The sequence below is a fragment of the Delphinapterus leucas genome, chromosome 11 (assembly GCF_059928025.1).
Source record: "Delphinapterus leucas isolate spDelLeu-1000000601 "Yukka" chromosome 11, BTC_Dleu_Yukka2, whole genome shotgun sequence".
Lineage (NCBI taxonomy): Eukaryota > Metazoa > Chordata > Mammalia > Artiodactyla > Monodontidae > Delphinapterus > Delphinapterus leucas.
The window spans coordinates 2,286,561-2,296,898 of record NC_143139.1 but is presented as its reverse complement, the minus strand read 5'-3'; the positions used below and the strand labels follow the sequence as shown (position 1 = coordinate 2,296,898).

General features: G+C 43.9%; 1 protein-coding gene and 2 pseudogenes across 3 annotated transcripts in view; 1 reads left to right on the top strand and 2 right to left on the bottom strand.

Annotated features, from left to right (window-relative positions):
* The first annotated feature begins 2,558 nt into the window (after window positions 1–2,558).
* The window catches only part of ADIPOR2 (adiponectin receptor 2), a 67,214-nt gene continuing 59,434 nt past the window's right edge, over window positions 2,559–10,338 (top strand). For 2 of the 3 annotated variants that reach the window (XM_022577166.3, XM_089920114.1), the window contains exons 1-2: window positions 2,580–2,691; window positions 6,517–6,682. The gene's annotated coding sequence lies outside the window, so the exon portion shown is untranslated. Of the gene's footprint in view, window positions 2,692–6,516; window positions 6,683–10,338 lie in introns of all 3 variants that reach the window. The other variant, XM_022577171.3, reaches the window with a different exon arrangement.
* On the bottom strand, window positions 4,989–7,022 carry LOC149747932 (protein SDA1 homolog pseudogene; annotated as a pseudogene).
* On the bottom strand, window positions 7,022–7,857 carry LOC111176548 (protein SDA1 homolog pseudogene; annotated as a pseudogene).

The following is a 10,338-nucleotide window of genomic DNA, read 5'->3' as shown; positions in this document are numbered from 1 at the left end:
TCTTTCTTCTAAGTTTCTCTTTTTTTATGGTCCATCTTTCACTTTGTCCAGATTTTTTCCCCTCAGTTCTAATGTTTATATTTCAGCAGCTTATAGATACTGCGGGAGAAGAGAAGAGTTTAGATTGGTTTTAGGTATTTCGTAATGATGAAGGTGTTAATCTCCTTTTGTAATTTTTTCTGGAAAGCGGTAGACACAGTTCTTTCAAAGAAGACTGCTAATTTTGACTGTCACTAGTAGAATGATTTGTCTCTTTTTTCTCCTTAAAGATAGCAATTGTTCTGATTAGAAAAATAATATAATTTCTCTTTTCTTTATTGGAGAAGGAAACGAAAACAAAACAAACCAGTTGGGACTCCAAGCTCAAATTCACAATGGGGTCTGGAGCATTTTCTTTGTTCTTTAGCATTTGAAAGCTGCACCTTCATTTGCTGGTCACTCTGGTTACCTCTTCAGTTCTCACTGGCTGTTGACTTGCAGATCACAACGCAGGCTGAGGCTGTCCCCAGAGCAAGTCCATCATCACCATTTCTGCAGCATATACTGTAGCACCACCGACGCCTCATTCTGGGGTGGCCGAAACTGGATTATGAATGTCACTTACTCAGTGATGCGCTTCTCTGTCAACAACATCTGATCGTTGCAGAGATGACCACATCAGACTAGCTGCGCCTCAGGGCACTGTTGGGTCACTGGTGACTAGTAGGGGGAGTAGGAGTGGAAGGGACTCTTTCCTGGGTGCTGCAGAAGAGGAAGTACTCCACCCTCCTGTGGAGAAGTGGGACACCTTTAGGATGGAGGGAACAGACATTCTAAAAATCCACAGCTGACGCAGTTGTTTCTGAGGTGCTGGAGGATACAGAATTTTACTGAATTCCCCTTGGTTTTTGGGCTGCTAGTTAGAAGACAATATATAGAGATTATGAACTGAAGCACAGTTGGGGAGAGAGACCTGAAATACCTGCTTTGGGACATTTAATGGTGACCTTTAGGTAAGAGATATGGATGAAGCCATCTGTGGATGTGGGACTCAGGGGATGGTCCTTCAGGTCAGGGATGGTGTCAGTGTCTTCACTGGCTGAGAAGGTGTGAGCATTCTGAGGGAATGATGGGGTTTGTTTCATCACTGGGAGCATCAGGAATTGGTAGTAGTGATCTGGGACTGGGGTCAAGACGACAGAGAATGAGAGGAAAAATCTTGGTGGGAAAATCATAAGGATCTTTCTCACATGTTTTAGCCCATGAAGGACTGTTCCAGAGGAAAGCACTCTGTTTTGTCAAAGCAAAATCATTGAGAGAAGGATGCAGAAAAGGTTTGAGGTATTTGAACACTCTCTTAGTTAATGGTCTTTTATGTAGCTCTGTCCTCTTTAGTAGACCTCTTTTTAAGCCTGAGGCCCCTGTTCTCATCTGTGCCCTGTGTGAGTCGGTACACGGGTCAGATTCGCTCTGCAAATACACTGGTGTTGTTTCTAAGGTGCTGTCGAAGTGTAAGTTTGTCTGCTTTGATTTATCTTTCAAGCTTAACTGGGTGGACTTAGTTCTAGAATACTAGTATTAAGACCATTTTATTCATGCTCTTTCTGATTTTAGTAACTTCATTCACTTCTTAGATTTTACATTTCCAGGCTGGAGGGTCCTCTGTTTTAAACATTTTTCCTTATATTGTGTATCGGATCTTCGGTCTTTTGATAGATCTGTGACGCTTTTTCCAGCCTCCTTCGTTTTCGGTTGGTGTGGTTCCAGGGAGGGACAGGCCTGGGTCATGGATGTTCTTGAAAGCTTATGGGTTTCCTTTAATCAGTATAACAAGATTTTTGACAGTTAAGGCAATATAACCTCCTTGGAGCGTGATAAATCCCTCTTAGAACTGAATGTGAAGAAAACATTTTCTACACCGGCCAACTCCTACACTTCCTTTTCTTGTAGAGTAAGTATGTAGCGAAACCCGATCTTGGGGTATAAGAAGTTAGAGCTCAATTGAATCTCACAAGTAGAAAACGACTCGCTCTGGGTAAACAGACACGGTATTTATTGCTGAATTAGTTTCTGACCTGCTATTACGCTAAAACATTTTAAAAATCGCTCTGAATTACATATATTTTAAAAGGAGCGGGCTCACATTCGTTTTCTGGAAGTCGTGGGGCACAAATGGTAGTGTCTTCGGGAGGTAATAAAAGGCAAACGCCGTTGTTTTGGGCAAGATGTTTCGGATTTAGGTCCGAAGCCTCCACAGACTACGCCTAGCAATCCCTCAGTTTCGGTTCCGCCCAAGGCGTGTGAGCTGTATCCATAGAGACCGGGAAGCTTCCCGAGCCGGGCGGCCCCGCCTCTTCCGCTGCACACGCTCCCGCCTCCGGAGGCAGGGAAGCGAAAGGACTTCCGTGTCCCCGGGCTCTCAGCGCCGCCGGATCGCGTTGCGGACCACCCCCCGTGGCTCCCAAGCCTTTCCAGGCCCGGGAGCGGCCTGGCGGGGCGCTTCCGGCTTGGGCCAGCGCGGCTGCGCACGAGGAGCGCTCTCATTGGCCAGAGCCGCCTCTTGCGATTCGCGTCACGGCGGCGGCGGTGTGAGGACCCTCCCGGACGCTTGGTCGCGGCGGCGGCAGCGGGCGGCCCCACAGCTGGTTTGGGGTCCCGGCGGCCGCGGTTCCGAGGAACCCGAGACGCGTGGCGAGGCGGCGGCGAGCTCTGGTGAGTTTCTCGAGTGGGAGCACGGGACAGGCCGGCGGGGCCGAGGGTTGAGGGCGGGTGTCCCGGTGGCGCGGCGGGCGGGGAGCGCGCTCCTCCATCCCCTGCTCTGTCCGCCCGACCCCCGGGCCGGCGCCCCTCAGGGCCGGGTTTCCTCTGCCCCGGGCCTCTCAGCCCCGGCTCCCTTCCGGTACTCCCAGCCCTGGGTCCCCTCAGTCCCGAGTCCCTTCAGCTCCGGGTCCCCGGCTTCCTTCCATCCCGGGTCCTCTCAGCCCCGGCTCCTTTCGGCCCCAGCTCCCTTTGGTACCGGCGCCCCCAGCCCCGGGTCCCTCGGCCCCGGCTTCCTTCGGCCCCGGGTCCGCCCTCCGCCCCGAGGCCCCCCGGCCCCAGCGCCCCTCCGCGTCTCCGCTGGCCGCAGTCCTGGGTGGGCTCCGCTTGGGCCCCCGTCCGGCCCCTGCGGCGGGGAGACCCCTCACCGGTGCTTGCCCGCGCGCAGGCGGCCGGGTGGACCGCGTTCTGGGCTTGGTGTCCCGGGCGTCGGGCTGCCGTGTGTCGGTGTCGCCCCTTGAGGCTGCTGCTCACCGGCTTCGGTGGGTCTGGGCGTCTGTGCGAGAGCTCGCATTGGGCACCGCTGGCTCTGGGTCTTGTTTACTGTCTCCGCTGGGGTTTGACAACTTGGCGAGCTCGCCCAGCAGAAAGCTTGAGAGGTCCCGCTGCGGTTGTATCGGGCACGCTGGCTGCGTTGCAGGGTGTTGGCGTCTTTTTAGCAGAGTGGTCTTCTAACGTCTTTAGGTTTAGACTCTGGACTTCGCAGCCTTCATAGCTCTTCCCAAAACAGTCCTTCTTCCCTCCTCCAAAGAAACCATTGAAGACTCAAAGAAATCTGTCATAATGTTTCAAACCATGTTCCAAGTGAAATGTTAAGAATAGTTTCCTTCAACCCAAAGCTTTATTTTTGGGGCGGAGATCAGAAACTTTGTCAGTTTTGAAGTTTGAAGTGTCCTATCAAAGGCCACTCGCATGTCTCATCTTAACCACCCTCTGACTCTAATTCCGTTAGAATTTCATAGATTTTTCATTCCTGAGTTTTTCATTTCTAATGTTTATTTCATAGAAATTTCACTTCTAATGCTGTCAGGTGTCCATAGATGTTTTCATCTCCTTTCACGAATTTGTCGGTGCTGATTGTGATTATCCAAGACTAAAACCCTTTCTTTCCTCAGTAGCTGGGACTTCCACGCCTGTGGTGGCCGCTACTTGGTGAATTATTATGAAATTTGAAGAAATTTCAGGTTGATTTAAATATGAAAGACATACTTCTTTTAGTTTCTGTTTGTGATTGCCTACCCACTAGTTTATGTTCCTATCTAGACTTTAGGCTCCTTAGCAAGTTTTCTCTTACTGGGGCACTAAGGATGAGAGGAGGATTTCCAGAGCCTATATGAGAGAGTTTGTGGTTTTCTGTCCGTACATTCCCATATATTAATAAATGAATAGGGTTGTTTTCCCCCATCAATAGTGTAAGTTTAGCTCATGCACTTTCTTTGTTGTAAATTATATTTTGTTTTCCAAAATGAAAACAATGTTGTTTCCTTCTTTATTTCAGGAGTTGGCAAACTTGACTGCTTGTGGGCAGTGTCCTGCCAGCTTCCTGTTTTTGTAAATTAAATTGTCAATGGGACATAGCCGTATGCGTTCATTTAGGTATTGTCTGGTTGCTTTTGTGGTTCAACAGTGGAGTTGAATAGTTGGGACAGAGACCCTTATGGCCTGTAAAGGGTAAAATATTTACTATGTGGCCTTCAATAGAAAAAGTTTGCCGACTCCTACTTTATTTCATTAAAAATGATGCATATTCAATGTGGAAAACTAAAATGACTCAGTAAAGTATAAAGGAGAAAGTAAATATTATCCAGAATCACAGCACTTAGAGGGGTTTGTTTTTGTGACTATCCTTATAGAATCTTTTAGTGATTGTTTTCATATAAATGGGCTTATATTGCTAAGTGTTTATTTGTAATCTGTTAAAAACTCAGATTATTTTTATTTGGCTGTTGAATACATTGTATTCTCTGGATTGTAGATCTCACTAGAAAGGGCTTGATGAGCCAAGTTTTCCTGATTTGTCTTACCAGTCAAGATTTAAAAAAACTGAGGCACAGTGGATGCTTGGTGGCGGTGGAGGACACTACTTATTGAGCACTTACTATGGACTAGGTAGTTTTCCAATGCTTAACATGGAGTAAGTCACTTAATACCTGCGGCAGCTTTGTGTGGGTACAAAAACTATTATCCCTAGTTCCAGATGAGGAAACTGAGGCACAGAGAGATTAACTACCCAAGTTTGTCAGCTAGTTAATGGTGGAGCTGGGGTTTGAATCCATGCAGTCTGGTTTCAGGACCCAGGCTCTCCATGTGCTGCAGAGCCTCTTAGAGTATTGCTCAGTGTAGAAAGTTTTTAGACAGTCCAGAAATATGTAATGTGAAAATTCTTCCTTGAGCTCTTCACTCTCTGTAGAAAACCACTGTTAATAAGTTTGATATATATACCCCAATAAAGATGTTTAAGGAAAAAAAAAAAGTATAAGGGAAAAAAAAAAAAAGTTTGATATAGAGCTTTCCCGCTCTCTTTGTCTGCATATGCAAATGTTTATTTGCAAATCTGTCTACACATGTAGGTTTTTAAAAAATTAATAGACTTCATTAGAGCAGTTTTAGATTTACATAACTTTGTGTGGATAGTAAAGAAAGTTGTCATATTATCCAACCTCCATTTTCCCTTGTTGATAACACCTTGCATTAACATGCTGTATTTGTTACAGTTGATAAACCAATATTGCTACATTATTAATTAAAATCTACATATTAGGGCTCATTTTTCCTGTTGCAGAGTTTTTAAAATGGGATCAAACCAACCATTGTTCAGCAGTGTGCTTTTTGGGGTGATTTTCAAAATATAGTGCTTCTGGACTTTTGAATGCAAATAAACAGTCTTTATTCACTAACATTCAGATTAATGACACAAGTTTAGCCTTTTCCTTGGAGTGGAAAACTTGCCTGGAAGTTACTTCGTTTTCTCTTTTTCAAAAGTTAATCTTGTAGCACCAGCTGCTTTTCTCTGAAGAAAAACTTATTATTATTGTTATTTTTTTCTTCTGCGGTACACGGGCCTCTCACTGTTGTGGCCTCTCCCGTTGCGAAGCACAGGCTCCGGACTCGCAGGCTCAGCGGCCATGGCTCACGGGCCCAGCCGCTCCGCGGCATGTGGGATCTTCCCGGACCGGGGCACAAACTCGTGTCCCCTGCATCGGCAGGCAGACTCTCAACCACTGCGCCACCAGGGAAACCCAGAAAAACTTATTTTTTGATGGGACATTCCGGCTCCTCTCTGAAGCCGTTCAGCTTCTCGGAGACTTCTTGCTGGTTTTCATCGGAAGAGTGGTGCACATCAACCCACTTAGCATCAGCTTCCTCCTCCCTGAGACTGGTATTTCCCCACCCACCTTGATCGCTCTCAGCATTCTCTCGCTCAACTTCCAGAACTTCTGTTCCCGGAATGTAATCTTTAGTATCTAATTCTCCATGTTCTTGTACCCTTGATTTTATTGAGGCCTCTGTAGTCTTACCCTGGAATTCCTTCTGCAATATCTGAGGGTTCAGGTTTTGGAAGAACTGAATCAGAGTCCTAGGAGACACCATCACATTCTTTCTTTGTGTTTTATTATTCTGGGCAAGGTTTTGAGGAAGTTTTTTAGTCATTGAGCTGTTATCTCTTTCAGAGCTTTGTTTCCTACTGTCATGACTTCCCCAGAGTTCTTGTCATAACAGAATGGGTGGCATGGTCATGAGCAACACCGGAATGCGCTCTGGGACTGCCAGGCGCTGAGAAGTGTATACAGCAGACCGAAGGATCTCGTTACTTCTCCTTGGTGCTGCTGCAGAAACCTGTGCACAAAGAGATAGAAAAAGCGTGTGAATCCCTGCCAACCTGGAGGTAAGGCCCAGGGGCACTAACTTCACTTCACGGGTCTCCTTGAAACTCTTCAGCTGCTTTAGTGGTTTTCGTGCACATTCTTGGGGCTCATGAATCTAACGGATAGCTAGCTGAAAAGTTAAACACTTCGAACTTTTTTCTTCTTTTGTTTCTGAAGTACGTTGGTAACCTTCTTTCCTTGTGTTTAGAGCCTCTCCCCCAAGGCATGCTGCATTAGCATTCTGGGTCGTCGTCCTCTTCCTCTTGTTCATCTTGCCCTTGTTAGAATGTCAAGGCAGCGACCTTAGAGAACCACACAGTTGTGGGACTTCCCTGGCGGCCCAGTGGTTAAGACTTCGCGGTTCCGATGCAGAGTGAGAGGGTTCGATCCCTGGTTGGGGAATAAGATCCCACGTGCTGCACGGCACAGCCAAAAGATTACAAAAAAAAGAGGCAGAAGCATACGGTTGTGATAACATTGACGGTCTTGGCGTCATTTCAGATGCTTCTTCTGTAGTTTAGAGATCACTTCCAAAGATATCTTGGGTGCAGTTGTGTTGCTGTCCCTTAACATGTGCATGTGTAATTCTGCAATACTATATTCACCTTATTCTTGTTTTTGCACTTTTATTCTCATCAGTCACAAAATGAGTGTACAGAGTCGTAGAAACTTACATGGCAGCGTCAAGGTTCAAAGAAGATCTCTGGCAACCTTGATGGATAGATGAGGTATTCAGGAAGATCAGAGTATTGCAAAATGTTATTGGAAGGCCTACGTTCAAGACAGTGTAGCTGTAGGAGGGCAGATCTTTCCGTTCTTGAGGAAAGTTATCTAGATGTTCTGGGTGGCAGAACATCTGTGCCATAAACATCACCAGCTTTGCCAGTTCTTTGCTGGGTTTATTTGGTTGCAACTTGAAAATCTCCCACGTTGGGTTTGTAGTGAATATTCTGCTGTGGAATCTCCTCAGTGTAGGCCAGAGGGTCTGCTTTATTATTCCTGTACCTGCTTGCAGGTTGCTGGGCAGCTAGTGTTTATTTCTGCTGGACAAGTTGGCTGCAGACTGGCTCTCCTTGAGCAGTTCTCAGAAGAGCTACACCACTGACACCAGCCAACCCTTCTCAGGCTGTGGCTTGGAATCTTGCTTCCAGGTGTGACCGGAAGTAGCACTTGGGAGCTTGGCACGTGGCGCCATCTTGGCTCATAGTCGTGTGCGTTAAAAACCAACACTCATGATGGCTTTCCAGGTCAATCCATTTGTGTCTACTCTGTTCTTTAAATCATTTCTTAGTATTTTGTTGAATGTGTGCACCATAATTTAATAGTGTTCCTATTGCTGGATGTTTAGATTGTTTACATTTATTGTATATTATGCGTATGCATTGTATGTACAATTGTTTGCGTGCTGATGGCTCTTTAGAGTAGCTCTCTAAGAGTCTAGTTACTGGGTTGAAGGAAATGCATGTTTTACTTTTTGATGTGTATTGCCAGACTGCCATCCAGAAAAGTCACAGCAATGTTAACTCTTGACCAGAAATGTGGCCGAGGTCTAGCTTCTCCATGCCATTTCCAACTTTTTTTTTCAGTCGTATCTGATTGGCAGTTAAACATGTCTTGCAATGATGTATTCTGTCTCACTGGGAGATGTGTTTTGTTTTGATAGCATTCTTTTGAAGTTGATTTAGAATTACTTTAGGCAAAATCTACATTCTGTAGTTGTTCTTTCTAATACTTACCCCCTTAGATAGAGCTGCTCACCTATTTAGATTCCCTATCTAGTCCTGGAAAGCAGCGTGATTTTGCCATCCCTGTTAAAAGAATCTGGACGACTGCCCAGTAGACTATACATTTCTTGAAGATGAGGAGCGTATAACTTTATTCGTATCTGTTGTAATCCTGGTGGTGAGTAAATGTTATATTCTTTTCAAAACCTAAATTGGATTGTGTTGTTTTGGGCTTACTGCTGAGTGAAGTGCTTTAACTTTGTTAAAAATAATCTTTTCAAAGTCTTTGTGAATTGTCATCTTGGTGTATATTCTCTATGTTATCTCTTTTTTTTAAAAAAGGATTTTTTTGACGTGGACCGTTTTTAAAGTCCTTATTGAATTTGTTACAATATTGCTTCTGTTTTATGTTTTGGTTTTTTTGGCTGCGAGGCATGTGGGAATCTTAGCTCGCTGACCAGGGATCGAACCCGCATCCCCTGCATTGGGAGGCAAAGTGTTAGCCACTGGACTGCCAGAGAAGCCCCCCTGTATTATCCTTTATTTCTAAAATGAGATAAATAAGAGTGATTGACATCCTAGGCCCTGTTTGTAAGGAAATAATTAACCAAACCTATTTAATAAGAACATTTGGTATTCAGTTTTGGAAGTTAAGGAATGGATTAATTAGGGGATTTGTTTCATGTAACCCATGGTTTTGAATTTTCTGTATTGGGGTATACCATGTGTTAGAGGGGATGTGTGCTGCCTAAATGGTATGCTTGGCTTCAATAGACATTGTGAGGCCCAGACAGAATGAGAAGGGAAGCCAAATTCAGAAAACTGCCAGAATATCTTTAGGTATGGGGAAAATACCTGTGGGAAAGGACACTTCAAGTTTTTAAAAAGGAGACCACATGCACACAAAAAAACCCACAGAACTTTCTTTATATATGACTTGGAATGTTACATATTCTTATTGGACTTAGGAATTTTCCACAATGTCCATGCACAGGAAAACAAAGCATACAAAGCAAAATGGTCTTGAAGAGAAAGAAATAATTAGCTTATTAAATTTTGACCAACTTCACGTTTTCTTTTGTATACATTTTTTTGTTAGTATATTAGCTAATTATTTTTCACTGGTAGCATATTGACTTTAATCCTGTATGTCCTGAAATTTTAGTGTCGTGAACATGTATGCATAGTTGTATTTGCATACCCATTCCTTTGGTCCAGGAAGAAGCAATGATGGTGAAAACTCCTTAGCGTGGTGGAACAGAAAGTTTATTTTTATTTTCTTGGAATTTATTTACATTTTATTTCACTGCAGAGTTTCTGTAACTTAAAAGAGCCAGAAACATAATAATTATATATATATAAAATAAAAATGAGGAAAAGGAGAAGGCATATATTCTTTTCCCAAGTGGCAGCATAATTCAATGACTAAGAATAAAATTTGGATTTGAATTTTCTTGGCAGCCGAGATGAAAATGGAAATATGGTACAATATATAGCACTGAACTGGAAGGAGGAACAAAACCAATTTTCCAGAGATAAATCTTCACTTGATGGATTTTAAGGAACTATTTAAATTGGGTGTTACATAAAGCTTTATTTTATTTATTTATTTATTTTTGGCTAGAGGCCCTTGTTAAAAAAAGGTGATGATGATGCGTTAACGTTTCAAGCCAGTGAAAGAAATTGTATATGGAGCAGTTGGTTTGAATTTAGGCTGCAGATGTGTGCTTTAGTTGGCTAATACATATACTATTTTTTTTCTTAACGTATTTCAAACATACGGGAGAATACAGAGACCAAGATAATTAACCTTCACACATCTACCATACAGTTATATCAGATCTCAACGCTTTCCCACACTTACCTGTTTTTTTTTTTTTTTAAAGAAAAGCCTTTCACATGCAGTTGAAGCACCTTCTTGGGTTACATTTCACTTTCTTCCCAGAAGTAAT